General features: G+C 43.2%; 1 protein-coding gene across 1 annotated transcript in view; it reads right to left on the bottom strand.

Moving 5' to 3' along the window:
* XYLT1 (xylosyltransferase 1) overlaps positions 1 to 16,845 on the bottom strand; it is a 347,177-nt gene that overhangs the window by 146,554 nt on the left and 183,778 nt on the right. The gene's annotated exons all lie outside the window — the stretch shown is intronic.

Genomic DNA, 16,845 nt, shown 5'->3' with positions numbered 1-16,845 from the left:
CGTGCCAGTAATACATTTTAACGTTTTTTAGAAGGTCTCACTCTACACGTCTATATATTATATAACTAAACTATTGTCGTATGTAAAGTAAACAAGGCTTTCAAAATGTTTAAGAAGCTTCATTTAAAATTAAATTAAAATACTAATCTTATGCCACTGGCCCACTCAGCCTGCGCCAGCAGCGGGCTGAGCGGGGCCTGCGTCTGGGACCCCGGCTGGCAAGGGGCTGGCAGCCAGAACCCCAGACCAACAGCAGGCTGAGTCGAACCAGCGGCCAGGGCCCCAGATCGGCAGTGGGCTGAAAGGCTCAGCCCACTGCCAGTCTGGAGTTCCATCCGCCGGCTCCTGCCAGCCAGGGTCCCAGCTGCCGGCCCCGCTCAGCCCGCTGCCAGTCTAGGGTCCCGGCCCTGCCCACATAGAGTCGGTACCTACCTACTCCCTGGTTTTAGCCCATTCTCTTCCTCTCTCTCTCGTGTAGGGGGGCTGGGTATGTGTGAGGGCGGTGCAGGAGTCAGGGCATGGAGTGTGGGAGAGCTGGGTATGTGTGGGGGTGCCGGAGTCAGGGCTGGAGTCGTGAGCGGGTGCAGGGGTCTGGGCAGAGGCCTAGGGGGTTCAGAAGCTAGGGCAGAGGGCTGGGGGCATGGGCTGGAAGAGATATGCCCTAATTCCACCCTCCTTCCCCAAGGCCCCGTCCCTGCCTCTTCTCCAGAGCAGCAAGCACGCTGCAGCTGCAGTTCCGGCTCCGCTTCTCCCTCTCCCTCTCCAGGACCATTAGCTGTTCAGCGGCAGGGAGGGAGAGGAGGAGGGGCAGGAACCCAGCATGCTGGGGAAAGAGGAGGGGGAGGAAGGAGCTTGGCTGCCGGTCGAGGCTGCCCTGCAGCAGCAGCCGGCAGCACCAAGCTTCTGCCCTCTGCCCCAGCAGGAGAGAGCGGGGGGCGGGAGGCGGAGAAGAGCAGGCTGGGCCAGGCAGGATTTTTAAGGCACACTGCTGCCTGCCGGGGTCCTGGCTGCCGGCCCCGACTAACCCGCTGCCGACCTGGGTTTGGCAGCGGGCTGAGCGGGGCCAACAGCTGGGACCCTGGCAGGCAGCAGCATGCCATTAAAAATTGGCTCGCGTGCCATAGGTTGCCGACCTCTGGCCTATAGTTATAATAGGCTATAAAAGAAAAACAAGCAAGATACTCTTTCCAACTCTGGCAAGGGCATCCAACACTATGGTAAACAAAATAACAACAAATAAAAGGTGTGGACCTTGGTGCTGATCCCGGCCAGGCTGCATTCTCTTCGGGGCAACAAATGGTGCTATATCTAACTGGATTTAGGAGCTCTACCAACTGGACAACTTCTAATAGTTTCTTCTTCGGAAGTCAGAGCAATATTGATGCCTCTGATACTTGAAGCCAGCTGCCAGGACTTCTCTGGAGCTTGGTGTAAATTACAGGCTCCTTTGTCTTTCCTTGCTGTGTTGATGACATGATTTCAGAATCAGTGAAGTGCCAGGAACGCTATTCCTGGGCCCAAAATACTGGTAGGTGTGCTTTGCCTAGGATCGTGTTTTTCCACTGAGCGGTGCCACAAGAATGCTTCAAGCCCTGGACACTGACATTAGTCTCAATTTCCATTCATTCCTGTGTGACCAGAACATCCTCCTTAGTTTCCTCTGGTATGGTCTTAAGTTAAAATAGTGAATGCTTGATTCTTATAGGGATTGTAAAGTTTACCTGAAAATCCTAGGACAAGTAAAACCAATTCACTAAGTGCCCAATCCAAGTCTCACCAACCTCAGTGGGGGATGTCCCATTGTCTCCAATAGGAGTTAGACAGATTAGGCACTTACTAGATGCTTCACTAAGGTTGGGATATTCCCAGGGAGTTGGGTGCCTAACTCATTTAGGCTATTAGAAAAAACCCAGTACAAAAAAGTGAAAATAAGCTATTATGTAAGCTGGCCTCATGGATAAAGTCTATACTACAGATCACTAGTTGGTAAACCTATCCTCAGAGAGTGAAGCTTTGGCTTTTCAGCAGTCAAAGGTTCTGCACCACAACAGATACAAAATCCCTTGTCCTGACATTAGCTTCCTATCAGGCATAAAACACTATCCGACATTAACCCTCAAATGAAAGGCCCAGTACTAGAAATATTCTTCTGTCACAGTCTGAAATATTAGACCCTGAAGCGCTCTCAGCACAAACAAAAATTTGAGTTATTCTGAGCTGCTGTTTAAAGACTGACTGTTCAGTAATAAGGCTTATAACTCACTTCAAAAAAGTGAGACTTTTCTTGAAGGACAAATCTTCACATAAATATGGAAAACAAGTATTGGTCAGATACTTAGCTAATGTAGACTGACATAGCTTCACTGAAGTCAAAAGAGCTATGTCAATTTACATTAGCTGAGGATCTGGTCCATTTTGTTTATATACTTCACAGTAGTCTTGGTTTTGCCTCCAACTCCTAGCAGAAAAGTGTAAAATCAACAAATGCACACTGACCCAATACAATCTACTTTCCTCTCTCTTCTACAATTTGGCAAACATCCAGCGCATTGTTGTTCTTGTACAATTTCTGTTCCTAGTTAATATCACTAGTTGCCCCCCCCAGTAATTCAAGAATGAATTCACATTTGTGAAGCAGCCAACTGAGCCAAGACATTAACTAGTCTGCTTTCTCTGTCTAGTTTGTTTCTTTATAAAGAATTATTCCTTGCCAAACTGTTGGTAAACAATCAAGGAGCAAAACTTTCTTTCCTGGGGATATAAAAGGACATGAGGTCAGATTTTACAAAGGTAATTAGGGGCCTAACGAGGAAGGTCTGGGCCTAATGGAATTTTCAGAAGTGCCTAACCAGCTTGAAATCAATGGGAGTTAGGTGCCGAGCTCACCAAGGCACTTTGAAAGTCCCACTGAGGTCTATCTGCATCTTTAAACACCTTAATATCTTTGAAACTCTGGCCCATTGTAAAAACTATAATGGGTAAAACAAGATCTTAGTAAACTTTTCTCTTAAACTTTCCTTCCTCTCCATGCTATTTGGTAAGGTAAAAACCTGTCCTTCCCTGCTATTCTATTTGGTAAATTAAAAGACAAAATGACTCTCAGCCCACAAGCAGATGGTGAATGTGGAAATGTATGGTTCTATTTAGTCAGATTAATGTCAATCTCAATAATATAATGCTACTCTCTCTCTCTTTCTCTCTCTCTCACACACACACACCCACCCACCCACACACTTTCAATCTAAAAGTAGTATGATTTAAAATTTTCTTCTGTACCATAATATCCCCTGGCTGGATGGAAACCATTTCCAATTAAGAAAAACAGATGAGTAAGAGCAGAGAGCTGAAATCTAGTCACAAACAAGGGTGTATCGTCATTCGATAACTGTACTCTTACCAGTTTTTACCAGCTACACAAATGAACCAGGAGTAGAACAAAACACCTCATGGTTCCTTGGTGTGTGAAATGCTCTAGAAAAAAGCATGCACTATACAACAGAAACAATAATGCAGGTGATTATCTTCTAGTTACATAAAGATATGCCTTCAACTGCAGCCCACTAATACAATTAGGAAGATCTGTAGAAAAAAGCAGCACTGTGATAGCCAGCCTCTTTGATACTGCATCATGGTAAAACCAATGTGTCTTAAGAACAGTATGTTTGAAGGCTAATTGATCATAATAGTGAAAATTGTATTCTGGTTTAATTCAGAGTGAGGAGGATGGTGAAACTTTCTCTACATGTACACTTTTCCCTATAGCTGATCCATGGAATACATGTATTGCAGAGCAGATCATTCACTTGCCATCTTGGAAATCTAAAGAGAGATTGTTTGGGGGTTGGACAGTTGTACTCAGAATTCAATGTGAGGAGCTTTTCAAACTCCCAAGAGCTGGTGCAGAAATCCAGCAGCTAGGTGGATGTCAGAGAGGATTTTCCCTACCACATCGTTCACAATGGCCATCTGTTAGTGAATACAAGGAAATCGAGACTTTGGTTTCAACATTTAAAGCTTTTCATAACATTGAGCTCCTGGCATCCTCTAAATGTACTTACTCTTTTGCCTTTTTAGATTATTTGGCATGAGTCTTTAGAAGGCAGAAGAGATGATCTTTATATGTTTGCAGACCAAGCCTTGAGGAAGATTGTGCGGTTAGCCCAAACTTTCAGAAGTGGTGTCCCGAGTCTTCATTTATTCACTCTGATTTAAGGTTCCGCGTGCCAGTAATACATTTTAACGTTTTTAAAAGGTCTCTTTCTGTAAGTCTATAATATATAACTAAACTGTTGTTGTATGTAAAGTAAATAAGGTTTTAAAAATGTTTAAGAAGCTTCATTTAAAATTAAATTAAAATGCAGAGCCTCCCAAACTAGTAGCCAGGACCTGGGCAGTGTGAGTGTCACTGAAAATCAGCTAGTGTGCCACCTTTGGCACGCGTGCCATAGGTTGCCTACCCCGGGTTAGCCATTTGGAGAACCTTTTATTTCAGGGTGCCTAGTGCCTTATCTCTATGGAAAAATCCTCTTTAATTTAATAGGGTATCAATAGAAATGACTGTAAACAAGCCATAAGATTTGACGTAATAGAAAATGATATACTGTAGTCCTGCAATAAAATTCCATTAGCTGGTTTCAATTCTATAGAAAGGATACAATTCTCTATTAAATTCTATTGGATTTCACTGTAAGAGATGGAACAGCATTGATGGATAAGTACCCAATAAATAAAATGTGTTATGATGATCTGGCTTCAGCAAGTACCATGTGTAATAAGGGAGTGACACTTCTGCCTGCATCCTTGATGAGTGAATGAGTGGTTAAATCTGTCTTTACTGAACTCAATGGGACTTTTGGCATTGACTTCTCTAGCGCCAGGATTTCACCATACGCTTGCCAGAAATAAAGTGTTTGTAAAACTCTATGCAGTGCACTTCAGAGCTTATTGTGAATGTCCATTTGTCCACAAAGCTTCCTGGCATGAACAGAAGACAGATGTTGGGCATTATTCTGCTCTTGTTTACGCAGGTATAAATCAGGAGTCATTCTTTTGACGTCATTGGATGGCTGATCAATGGCATTTCATAGATGCTAAAACTGTATGAGAGGAGAATCAAGCCCTATTCACTTTTAACAAGCCCTTAAACTATCATCAAACGATGAGTGTTTGTTCATCAGACTAAATTTATATTGAGTAACGATAACATCTTTTTCATGGCTGCTGAGCTACTGACTTCTTGTCACTCTCTTTTTCTATAGAAGTCACGATTACTTGAAGAAGAAGAAGAAGAAAAAAAAGAGTCTGCTGTGTTAAAAGTATATTCTATTTAAGAAATACTCACTTGCAATGGAAATGGCCAAATTATCGAGTCTTAAAATGCCTTAATTTCTTTTAACACTGGCTTCATGCCTAAGGCGTTGGCATTTTAATTGAGACATGTTCCCTAAACCTTTTCTTTCTCACTTCCAAGTGAAGCAATTACAAAACAAACAAACAAACAAACATTTGCCCCATAAAGCCCAGGGAGTCCTAAAATAATCATTCATTTTCTAAAACACTTTTTGGAAGGAGGGTTAGGTTGTTTACATTCTCTGGAACAATATATTCCAAATATTGTGGGTGTTTGGTTTCTTTTACAATAGGGCAGTCTGGGTTTGGACAATCTGCATGAAAAGTGTCTGGCTCCTGAAGCCACAACAAATGAAAAACCTTGTCCTCTGGAATTCAAAAAGTTAATCTCTTTTTAGGAAGAGACGTCAAAGTTTACATATTTTAAGGCTTTATTTTGCCATCACTTTTAAACAAATACTGCTCAATTCTGTTTAAGCAAAAACAGAGTTTGTTTACAGTATGTCTCCTGGGTCTGTACAACTACTGATACCTTCTGGGAGGGAACCCTCTTAAAGCCAGTTGGAAAAGTCAGACAACATTCTTCAATACACTACAGGGCTGGAAACCTAGAAAAACTCTTTACAGCTGGCTGGCATGCCTGCCATCATCTTTATTGTGCCTCAGTGGTAGGAGCTTTGAGCAGAGACTGCACATAATTGACCAAAGAGCTCTCCCTTCCACTCAAATCTTTGTTTAGCCAATGGTTTTACATTTGGATAAATCACATTGCACTGTACATGGAATATTAAGGAATTTATGTCTTCAGAATGATAGATGCACAGCAGATTTTAAAGTATGGACTCCGTCAACTGAATCCTGGAAACATACTGCTTTTTCATAACTCAAGAAAAAAAACCAGAATTTATAGAGGGCCAGCAGTGAGCAGTTTTCCACTTTATTCATTTATTTGTCTAACCTGAGGGTCTCATCAGGTCAGGAAGCCTGAGAGACAGGCTTGGTCGGCCCAGAACAAAAACAGCACAGTTCAGTCCCTTCTATTTTGCTTTGGAGATTTCACTAATGACATCAATGTAATAAATATAGTCAAGAGACTGAAAAAATATTTTATGTCAATGTGTGCATATGTGTATCTTTCCTTCTGCTTGGCAGCCTTTCCCACAAATCTGCCCAGCTCTTGCCTTCACATCACATCGACAATTTACTGTAGCTATGGCCCATTTGACTGACTTTTCTCTGTCCACACCTGCATTTCAATTTCACACAGAGACATTAAGCACTCAAGCATCTCTTCTTTCCTCGTCATGTCTTCTATATGCAGTAATTCTTACCAAAGCTTTCACTAAGCTACCCCCACCCTTCTGCTTTTACTTCAGGTTTATTGCTGGGACATATTTGCTCATTACTCTCCTTCTACATTTACTATCACCCCTCCCATTTCAAGGTGTATATGAAGTTGACATTTTACTACAAGATTCATGAGTGGCTGAAAGTTTCAAGCCTATTTCCACCCTCCGCTTTTGTTGCTAGAAATGTATTTTGCTTGTTCTTAGCATTTCCTTCAAAGTGACAATTTTTGAAAATCTTTTTCCTGGTGTTTGATGTTGTAGCACTTCAAGCCAAAACTTCCATGCCACCTACAACCTTAAAATCATCATTCAGTTGGACTGGGGGAAGGGGGCTGTTGTTTAGTGGTGAAGGAGGGTTGACAATTGCTCTCTCGGAACGTGAACATGGCCCTGCTGCCTCCTAAACTTGCCAACATCCTGTGAGCTGCATGTACTGCAGAACACCCAAAGGAGGAAAGGGCCATCTGTACAGAGGCCACGTACCCCTACACTGATTTCCAGCATCAGGGTCACCCAGGGTCTACAAATCCCATACTACCATTGGTTGGCCAGTTACAGCTGCCCTAACCCCCTTTCACAGGGTGTTTTCCTTCAGGGAAAGGGGAAACCCTAACAAGATAGTGCCGACATGATCAACATTTGGATATGGCGGTATTTTTTCTGGTGTTTTGGGACGAGACTCACAATTCTATGTTGCCACAACCTGACTTTCTTCACACCTGCTGAGTTCTAAATGCCCAGGTCTCTCAGAGGTGCTGCTGAAATCTCTCAGGACGGCCAACAAGAAGATGCAGAGACAACATTGCCCCATTCTGCCAGCTGAGAGAACTCTTATCTTCCTTCCCCTCTGCAAGAGGCCTTTAAATCCTGATCCTATAAAGAATATTTACATGGCTATATTCTTCTTCCATGATATAGAGGGATAGATGGTTTTAATGGGTTTGCTTTATCATAGGTAATGGTCTAGTACCTATCCCATGGGGTCTGATTCTTCTCCACTGACCCCAGATTTATACTGGTGCCATACCACTGACTTCACTAGAGTAGCACCTTATTCCTACTGATGTAAGGAAAAAAGACTCCAACCCTTTATATTTTTATAAATTCATTTAGCATAAAATACAAGTGCTGTTGTTTGAAGTTGAAGCCAAAACTACCCTTCATAATGAAGGAAACACTGGCATAATGGTTTCCAGAGCTGAACACAATCTCCATATGTGGTGTAATTACATCTTTAGCTTTCTACAGAGGAATAGTTTATAGCTTAAATGCTATTAATTGTAAGCAGTGTTGTTCCACAGGATGTTGTTCACTGATAACTACTCAATTAAGGTTATTTTGCAATTAGTCTACTCACAGTAAATGTATTGCAACAAGAGTCGTCTGTGGAGCAGCAAATTAAGTTCTGTTGGGTCTGCCTGTGCCCCAGCTCCTCAGTGCCAGTCTCAAAGAGCTTATACTCATCATAGTATTTTTACCATGTTGGCGAATAGATCTAAGGCGTGAAGAGAAGTCTCAGCAGTGACTGTGGCTTGCAATGGCTAAACCAAAAGAAACAGAAATAGATCCAATAATCTTTATGGAGTTGGTCTCACACTCTTTAAATTTTGGATCAAACCACATGAGTCAAAAAGCACACTGTGAAAATTCTGAAAACTAAACAAAGTTGTCTCTTCAGCTGTCAACATACATGTATAACCTAAGGATAACTGTGTCAAGTATCAGAGGGGTAGCTGTGTTAGTCTGGATCTGTAAAAGCAGCAGACAGTCCTGTGGCACCTTATAGACTAATAGACCTATTGGAGCATGAGCTTTCGTGGGTGAATACCCACTTCATCGGATGCATTTAGCATTTCAACAGAATCCTTTTTATAGTCAAAGGGTCAAATTCTAGCTAAGCTACCTATGTCCTGCTTAGCTACATTTCCCCTCCAGTTTAAATTGTGTATGAAATTCTCTTTCACTTCCTGTCCAACAGTTGTGTAGTCTTGCTCATACGTTGTTGAACTGCTGCTGTACTCCACTCCAGAAGTGGCTGAATTTTAGGGGCAAGTGAAGTAACTGTTAATATACCTGTATATTACTCAACAGAAAGAGCTCCATTAAGCTACGGTACATGGTCTGCATGTCTTAGACAAAGCTTGAGAGCATGAAGAGATTTCAGTTACTCTTATGCACTGGAATATTTTATTCCTTAGCAGCTTCTCAAAAATCAAAATGTTTCATTTCTGTGAGACAGAGCAGCAGCATCAGTAGAAACATATGAGAAAACACCCTGATTCTGGAAAAACTCCCCCGTCAGTGCTGATGTATGACACAGAAAAAGATCAGTTTGATTTTTTTTCTATTTTATTTATGAGCCAGGTTGCCACAGGGCTGAAGGTAGAAGAAAAACTGTTCTGACATATAAACTGAGCAAAGATGACACAGGAGCCAAAGGGAAATAAACCAACATCGTTCTGGGCTCTCCATTCTTAATAGGGACTTTTCTTTAATCAAAAGTGCATGTTAAAAAAAATCCTAAAGGAAACTGGAAACATATTATGTGTCCATCCGAACTCAAGTACCAAACACCTGGATCAAGGAGTACTAATTTTCAGCCACAAAGAACCACAAGTAGATTTGAGACCCACGTGGGAGTCTGATGATCTGGACCACAGAAGAAATGATTTAGATACCATGTGACAACACTCCTTTGCTCACGACTCAGATTTGGTGTCAGTCATGCAGGGAGTGGTCTGCCATCTATCCAGCAAACTTTCACACTGACACTCCGGTCTCTAGCAATCAGAGATTTAAAAAGACTTTGAGCTACATGGTAAGTGTGAAAAGTAGATCAGAATCCAACAAATCTGAAGGGAATATCAAGAGAAAAAAAAATTACAGTTTTAATCTCTATACAGCTATCCTTTTTATAGTGCCCACAATTGTATTATCTGTGTGCGGGCTTGGAAGAATTAGATTTTTATTGGTAAATATTGGTAAACATCGATTTCATGATACATACACAAACTAATGAAAAAATATTTTCATCAATAATAATCAAAATTCACAGACAGGCAAAGTACGAAAACTGCTGCTTGAGAACTTATTAGAGTCAAAATCCACTGATTTAGATTTTTCATTTAGGCTTCTTACAAATGGACTAATGAATGAACAGTAAAAATCTTGCAGATTTGTGGATTTAAGGATATTTACTTTGTATATTTTGACATGTGATGTTGACAGTGTGTGTTTTAATGGTTTATAAAAGCTTTAACTTTCTGAATCTCAATACCTATGGTCATTAAGTAATTTTTGGACCCTCTCCCCAGTCATTTCCCACAACTAGAAAATTTCAAACAACAACAACAGGGAAGAAATTATTAAAAAACATAATTCTGCACAACCATGAAAATGTAAATGGATAAACATAGATATTATCTGTTGAAATTATTTAAAATATTGAATTCTGTGAAGCCTAATTAGCTGAAAAGCTGCACAGTGAAGCCAATAGTGGACTTCTCTGCTCTCTTACAGGGGGGTCCCGCCTGAGGAGTCTATAATACAGATTAAGGCCATGTCTACACTACCACTTTTGTCGGTACAACTTATGACACTCGGGAGTGTGGGAAAAAAACACCTTGAGTGACATAAGTTACATGGACAGAAGCAGCAGTGTGGACAGTGCTTTCTTGGTGGCAGAAGCTTCTCCCGCTGACATAGCTACTGCCGCTCATGGAGGTGGTCTCACATCAGCATCGAGTGGCTACACAAGCTATCTTACAGTGGCGCAGCTACATCGGTACAGCTGTGCCGCTGTAAGCTCTCTAGTAGAGAAATGGCCTAAATCAGACTAGCTTTGTCAAAGAGGAGAGTTTTGCAGTGTACAATCTCTCAGTCTGGCCTCCTCTCCACACTTGTTCCACAGCAGGAGCTCTCTCTCTCCAACTTTCACTGGCTTCATTCAGGCTTTCAGTGTGCTGTCTTGGAGAAGTGCAGCTGTCTAGGTGGGTTACGGATGGAGGTACAATCAGAGACATAGCTGGGCCCTGACCCAGCCATGGTTTTGATAACCAGAAACAATGCCTTGAACAACGAATGGAAGTGGGCTGGTAGCCTGCAGTGGCACACAGCACAGAGGTCCGGGTAGCCAGGCGAAGAGGAAGGCTACTCCATCTTGCACAAGCTGCAGCTCTGCACGTTGGCCCTACTGAAGAGTAAACTAAACTGTCATGCCAGCCTCATCAAAAAGACAATCTTCCTTGTTACCAAAAAGGCAATTTTCCCGCTTCCCTTTTGTAATCAGTACAGCACTAGATTTGCCCATTTATCCGTGTCTCCCCTTGTATCTTCATCCATCTTTCCAGACTGCACCCGCTACACTTCCACTCTCTCCTCCTTCAAGTTCCTTTGCAAAACATATACTTTGAAACCAAAGTGATGTGCCTCTCAAGCTGCCTGCTACGCTGACCTCCACAACAGCATAATGTTATAGTTGAAGCCTTTGACATTCCTCCTTCCTCCCTCGCCGTTTGTCATCATTCCTTGCACTCCTTGAGCGAGGGACACAGTCTATTTGTAAAGAACTATGCACACTAACAGTGCTAAACAATTCAGGTAACATGAAAAGTCTCCTATTCTATTTTGCTGCTTCAATCATACTCTTAGTATTTGGTACACAGCTGGAATGGAGCTTCTCTCTTCCGGTTCTCATGGAGCGAACACACTCGTTTTAGAGAAGTAGCAACGGATGACACTGTCGGTTTAAACAGTCCTTTCCATAATCCATTTGAGTTTCTACACTTCTTGCCTTTCGACATAATAAAATACTTCAAAGAAAAAAGTTTATAAAATACTGCTCCTCTTGACAAACACCGATGTGAATGTATCGCTTAGAATTTATGACAGTCTGGCTCAGTGGTGTCATATACCACGATTGATGGCCACAGTTAACTATTCTGCAGCTTTAAACAGCTATGCATCTATAAATGGATCCTAGGGAATTGCACTCTAGATGACATCTCAATGGAACTCATAGCTCTTAAACATGTTTATACATTGAGATAATGAATGAATGAGTGAGACCAATGCATAAATATTTAAAGTTCACAGCTCTCTTATAAACAGATAACAAATCTTTTTCATATGCAAACATAAGGATATATCACTTGGCATGCTGAATGCTTAGATTGATCCCCAGAATGGCTGACTTGTGCTGACACACAGCACAGAGCTTTCTTGATGTTTAGAATATTAAGAGCTAAGCACAAGAAAACAATAATATCAACACTATAGAGCTTTCATTCCAAAACCTCCGGGCTAGTGCTCTACAAATGTTACCTAATTAAGCATACTACTCCTTTAAGGAACATATTGGGTTCATGTATCCTCTGCCTGAGGGATAGCGCAGTTGTTTATCAGGACACAACAATACATACATTTTAGGATAAAAAGGAGGGGCTGTCTAATCCAACTGGCCTACTAAATCACAGCACAGTTACATTTTTATGGATAAGTATCTTAGAAATGTAGCTGTAAAATACAAGGACTACAACTTTTTTTTTTTTTTAAAAATCAGGCTCACTTTTTAACGAGAAAGGGTTGAATATTTAAGTAGGGCCTACTCCTGCAAGGTGTGCTGAGTGCCTCCTGTAGGGCATCGAGCGGTCACGCTGTTGACTCCTAATGTCTTTTCTTGACCCCTAAAATTCCTCTTCTGAAATGGGTGTGACTTCCCAGCTGAGAAGTTGCCTAGGAATTCTACCATTCTTAAGAAGACTCTTACATCACAGTATGCTTGTACCTTCTGCATTAGCATCTGGTATTTCATTGGTGACGTTGTTGCTCTATCACTTTCCCACTGCAAAACTGCCAAGCCTGCTCTTTCTACCCCCGTGACCAAGGGAAACAACACAGAACATTACCTGAAGGAGAATTTGGCAGTGTTTGAAACAGTTAACTTCAGCTGTCAGTGTGGCAGGATGGAATAACTTTGAGGCAAAGAGAAGTCAACATTTTCTACTAGGATCCATCTGCCTAGGAAAAGACATTCTCAAAAAAGGGGCCTCTCTGCTGACAATCTTACAGAGCTCCAGGGACATTCCTGCTAATCTGAAGACTCCTAGCAATGGCCTGTCTACATCTTGTATTTCAATATATATCCTGCACACCTCATTGATGGAACTGTTGATTGTTGGGGTTTTTTATTGTTTTTTTATTTTTTGGTCTCTTCGGGTAGGTGTCCAGGAACATCCCTCAGCTGTTACTGAATTCACACATATTTTAAAAATAAAAACAGATCAAATGACTTTACCAACTGATGGAATCTTAGTGGCTTATTTCCTAGTCTCATCACTTACCAGTCAACTTGCCTCTATCATTTACTACTGTGTAAAAAAAAAAAGGTTTGATTTTATGTCATATGCTGTCATTTGTGAGACAATTGAGTATAGAAAATTATTATTGGCCCAGGACTGAAAGCTGCTTGTCCAGATCTTTGGACAGAGGTACTTGTGGGAAATTCCGTATTTAAAGATAGAATCAGGAAATATTTCTGGGGAAGGCTGATGTTAAGAATGGTGGCTGTTTAAAGCTGCGGTGGGGTTTGGAATGTTACAATAAGTCCCAGGAGAAAAGATTAGCAGGCAAGTGCTGCAGCAGGGTGTGCGTTGCAAGGTGCTGGACCCCCTCAACTGTCTCACAAGGTCAGACCCAAACTGTGTATCTTAAGGAAGAAAAGGAGGAAATGACAACAACAGACATTTGCAATGACTGATCTCACTGTTGTCACTTTACATAGAACAGTCCCAGGAGCCCAGGAACAATTAGGCTAGCAAATAGAAAATATATCAAACAGAGTAACGCTAACACTTTATTGCTGATTGTGATATAGCTGCCCAGAGACACATTATATTGGCGATCATGTACATTTCTAATTTCTACATGAAAATTTAATTTGTGTCAAGCTGAGGTGCGAATCAACCCCACTGCCTGCTGCGGACTATCTATCTGGCTGGACCCCGCTGATGCACATTAACAGTGCATGAATGCATTTTGATCTAGACCTCTTTGAAACAGGACTAGAACAAAGTGCATGAACAAACTGTTAATGTGTGTCAACAGAGCTGACATGGACAGTTAATCCATAGGAAATGGCCAGGTACACAGTATCAGGGCTTGTCTACATCACAAAGTTGCAGCGCTGGTGAGGGGGTTACAGCGCTGCAACTTAGGAGGTGTACACATCTGCAGGGCATCACCAGCGCTGCAACTCCCTGTTTGCAGCGCTGGCCGTACTCCCATTTTGTCTCGGGTGTAGAGGATCCAGCGCTGGTAATCCAGCGCTGGTAATCAAGTGTAGACACTTACCAGCGCTTTTCTTGACCTCTGTGGAATAAGCAGGTATCCCAGCATGCCTGAGGAAGCCTCTCTGGTAATCAAGCAGGTATCCTTCCCCGCGGTTTGCTCCGGTGTTCTCCGAATCCCCCCCCCAAGCGGGTCTCCTTCCCAGCGGTTTGCAGGGGGGTTCGGGGAACGCGAGAGCAAACTGCGGGGAAGCAGGTCTCCTTCCCCGGTTTGCTCTCACGTTCCCCGAACCCCCATGAAGTAGGTCTCCTTCCCCGCACCCCCGAGCAAGTAGGTCTCCTTCCCCGCCGTTTGCAGGGGGGTTCGGGGAACGCGAGAGCAAACCGCGGGGAAGGAGATCTGCTTGCTCGGGGGTTCGGGGAACACGAGAGCAAACCGCGGGGAAGGAGATCTGCTTGCTCGGGGGTTCGGGGAACGCGAGAGCAAACCGCGGGGAAGCAGGTCTCCTTCCCCGGTTTGCTCTCGCGTTCCCCGAACCCCCGTGCAAGCAGGTCTCCTTCCCCGCACCCCCGAGCAAGCAGGTCTCCTTCCCCGCCGTTTGCAGGGGGGTTCGGGGAACGCGAGAGCAAACCGCGGGGAAGGAGATCTGCTTGCTCGGGGGTTCGGGGAACGCGAGAGCAAACCGCGGGGAAGGAGACCTGCTTGCACGGGTGTTCAGGGAACGCGAGAGCAAACCGCTGGGAAGGAGACCTGCTTGCTCGTGGGTTCGGGGAACACTGGAGCAAAATCGGGGAAGGAGACCTGCTTTCCCGCGGTTTGCTCTCGCGTTCCCCGAATCCCCCTTGAAGCCGCCCAACAGCGCTGCAGTGTGGCCACATCTAACACCACTTGCAGCGCTGGTTGCTGTAAGTGTGGCCACTCTGCAGCGCTGGCCCTATACAGCTGTACTAATACAGCTGTAACAACCAGCGCTACAAAATTGTAGATGTAGACATACCCTCAGTAACCAGAGTGCCGAGAGATTCCTTAATCTGAATACGTTATTCAAGGACACTTTCTTGAACTATTTTGGGACAGAGCTCAATATAACTCAGCCTGCCACTGAAGCTGAGTTCTGTTTGATCTTCTTTCTTTATCTTTTGATTTTACCTTCCTCTCTCACTCAGTCTCCCATGCCTCCACTCTTTCCTCCAAATACCTCCTTAAAACCTGATTTTTCCACAATGTCTGTTATCCCGTCTCCTGTTTTCCTATTCTCTGCCACTCAGAGAAGCGATACTGAGTGTTAGGGTATGTCTATACTACCCGTCGGATTGGCAGGTAGTAATCGATCTATCAGGGATCGATTTATCGCGTCTTGTCTAGACGTGATAAATCGATCTGCGAATCAACCGTACTCCACCTCAGCAGCAGGAGTAAGCAGCGTCGACGAGGGAGCAATGGCAGTTGACTCGCCGCCATGAGGATGGCCACGTAAGTCAAACTAAGATACTTCGACTTCAGCTACGTGAATAGCGTAGCTGAAGTTGCGTATATTAGATTGATCCCCCCCACTCCTGTAGACCAACCCCAAGCGTGAGCATGATGGTGACTCCAAACGAGAGAGAGTAATTATAAAAAACTCTCTCAAACACCAAAACAAATACATTGAAGAAGTGGAAACACAGACACACAGTGAAAGATCCCATTCACCAGATTTGATTTAGTTGTACCCCTCTCTTTGTACCTCTTCAAGGCCTTTTCTCATTTGCTTATAAAACACCAAAGTACATTTTAGGCTCTGATACAGGAAAGAACTTAAGCGTGTGCTTAACCTTGCGCAAGCAGAGAAATGCTGATTGCAGGACGGGAGCCTTAGCAGTGCTGTACAAATACCACTGCTGCTAATAGTAATGTTTCATGCTCACAACCTATTCAGCAGTAAAGGAATGCATTTTAAGCTATGGATAGTTCACAGTTAAATAGTGAAATGAGAGGAGCTCTTTTTGAAGGGCGTAAAAAGAACAGCGCACACATCCACACCCACACCAAAAGAAAGCCGTGTGCAATAAGCCACAAATCTGATCCCACATTAAAATAAAAAACAATAAAACAAAGCCTTGTCTTTGGCTACGGGTTTGGATTTGAAACTCGGAACTAATAAGCTTTGAAAACCACATTTGTTGTACCAAGACTTCACTAAAAACAGAACTGAGCCACAAATTATTTTGTTTACTATCTTATTTACCCTACTTTTCCTGCCTCCAGGTTAAGAGTTTCCATCCACCAGCTCTCTGTCCCCTGGCAGGAAACAGCAATGCTGTCCTTCTGTTGGCTGGCAGAGGGTGCCAATTTTCACTGTGGTTCTCTCCACGTTTCCCACATAGTGTGCATCTCCTTTGTCGAATAATGGGATGGAATGAATGAACATCCACTCTCAAATATGTCTCTTTAACTTTAGAAGGAAACACTGTAACTGCTGCTGCCTGAGAGAACTAGCATCATCGTTTGAAAACCGGTTAAAATTGCATGGGAAAAATCTAATGGAAGAAAACTGAAGCAGAACATTCAATATAAGCTTAACAAGAATCTTGTGTTCTCTGCACAGTTCTCTGTTAAAGAAATCTTTAGATACTCGCTGTTTGGCACAAACCAGAAAACGTTATACTTTACTGCATAATGTTGATTTTTATTGTACTGGATCACAGGACCGGCGCTAGGGGTTTGAGCGCCCTAAGCGGACGGCACTTTCGCCGCCCCGCGCATTGGTCCCACAGCTCCGCTGGAACTGTCGCAGTGGTGCCTGCGGAGGGTCCAGTGCTCCGTGGCTCCGGTGGAGCTGCTGCAGTGATGCCTGCGGGAGGTCCACCGGAGCCACGGA

Source organism: Gopherus evgoodei, chromosome 10, assembly GCF_007399415.2.
Source record: "Gopherus evgoodei ecotype Sinaloan lineage chromosome 10, rGopEvg1_v1.p, whole genome shotgun sequence".
NCBI classification, from domain to species: Eukaryota; Metazoa; Chordata; order Testudines; family Testudinidae; genus Gopherus; species Gopherus evgoodei.
Note: the sequence above shows the minus strand (reverse complement) of the source record. Positions and strands in the feature narration are given on the sequence as shown.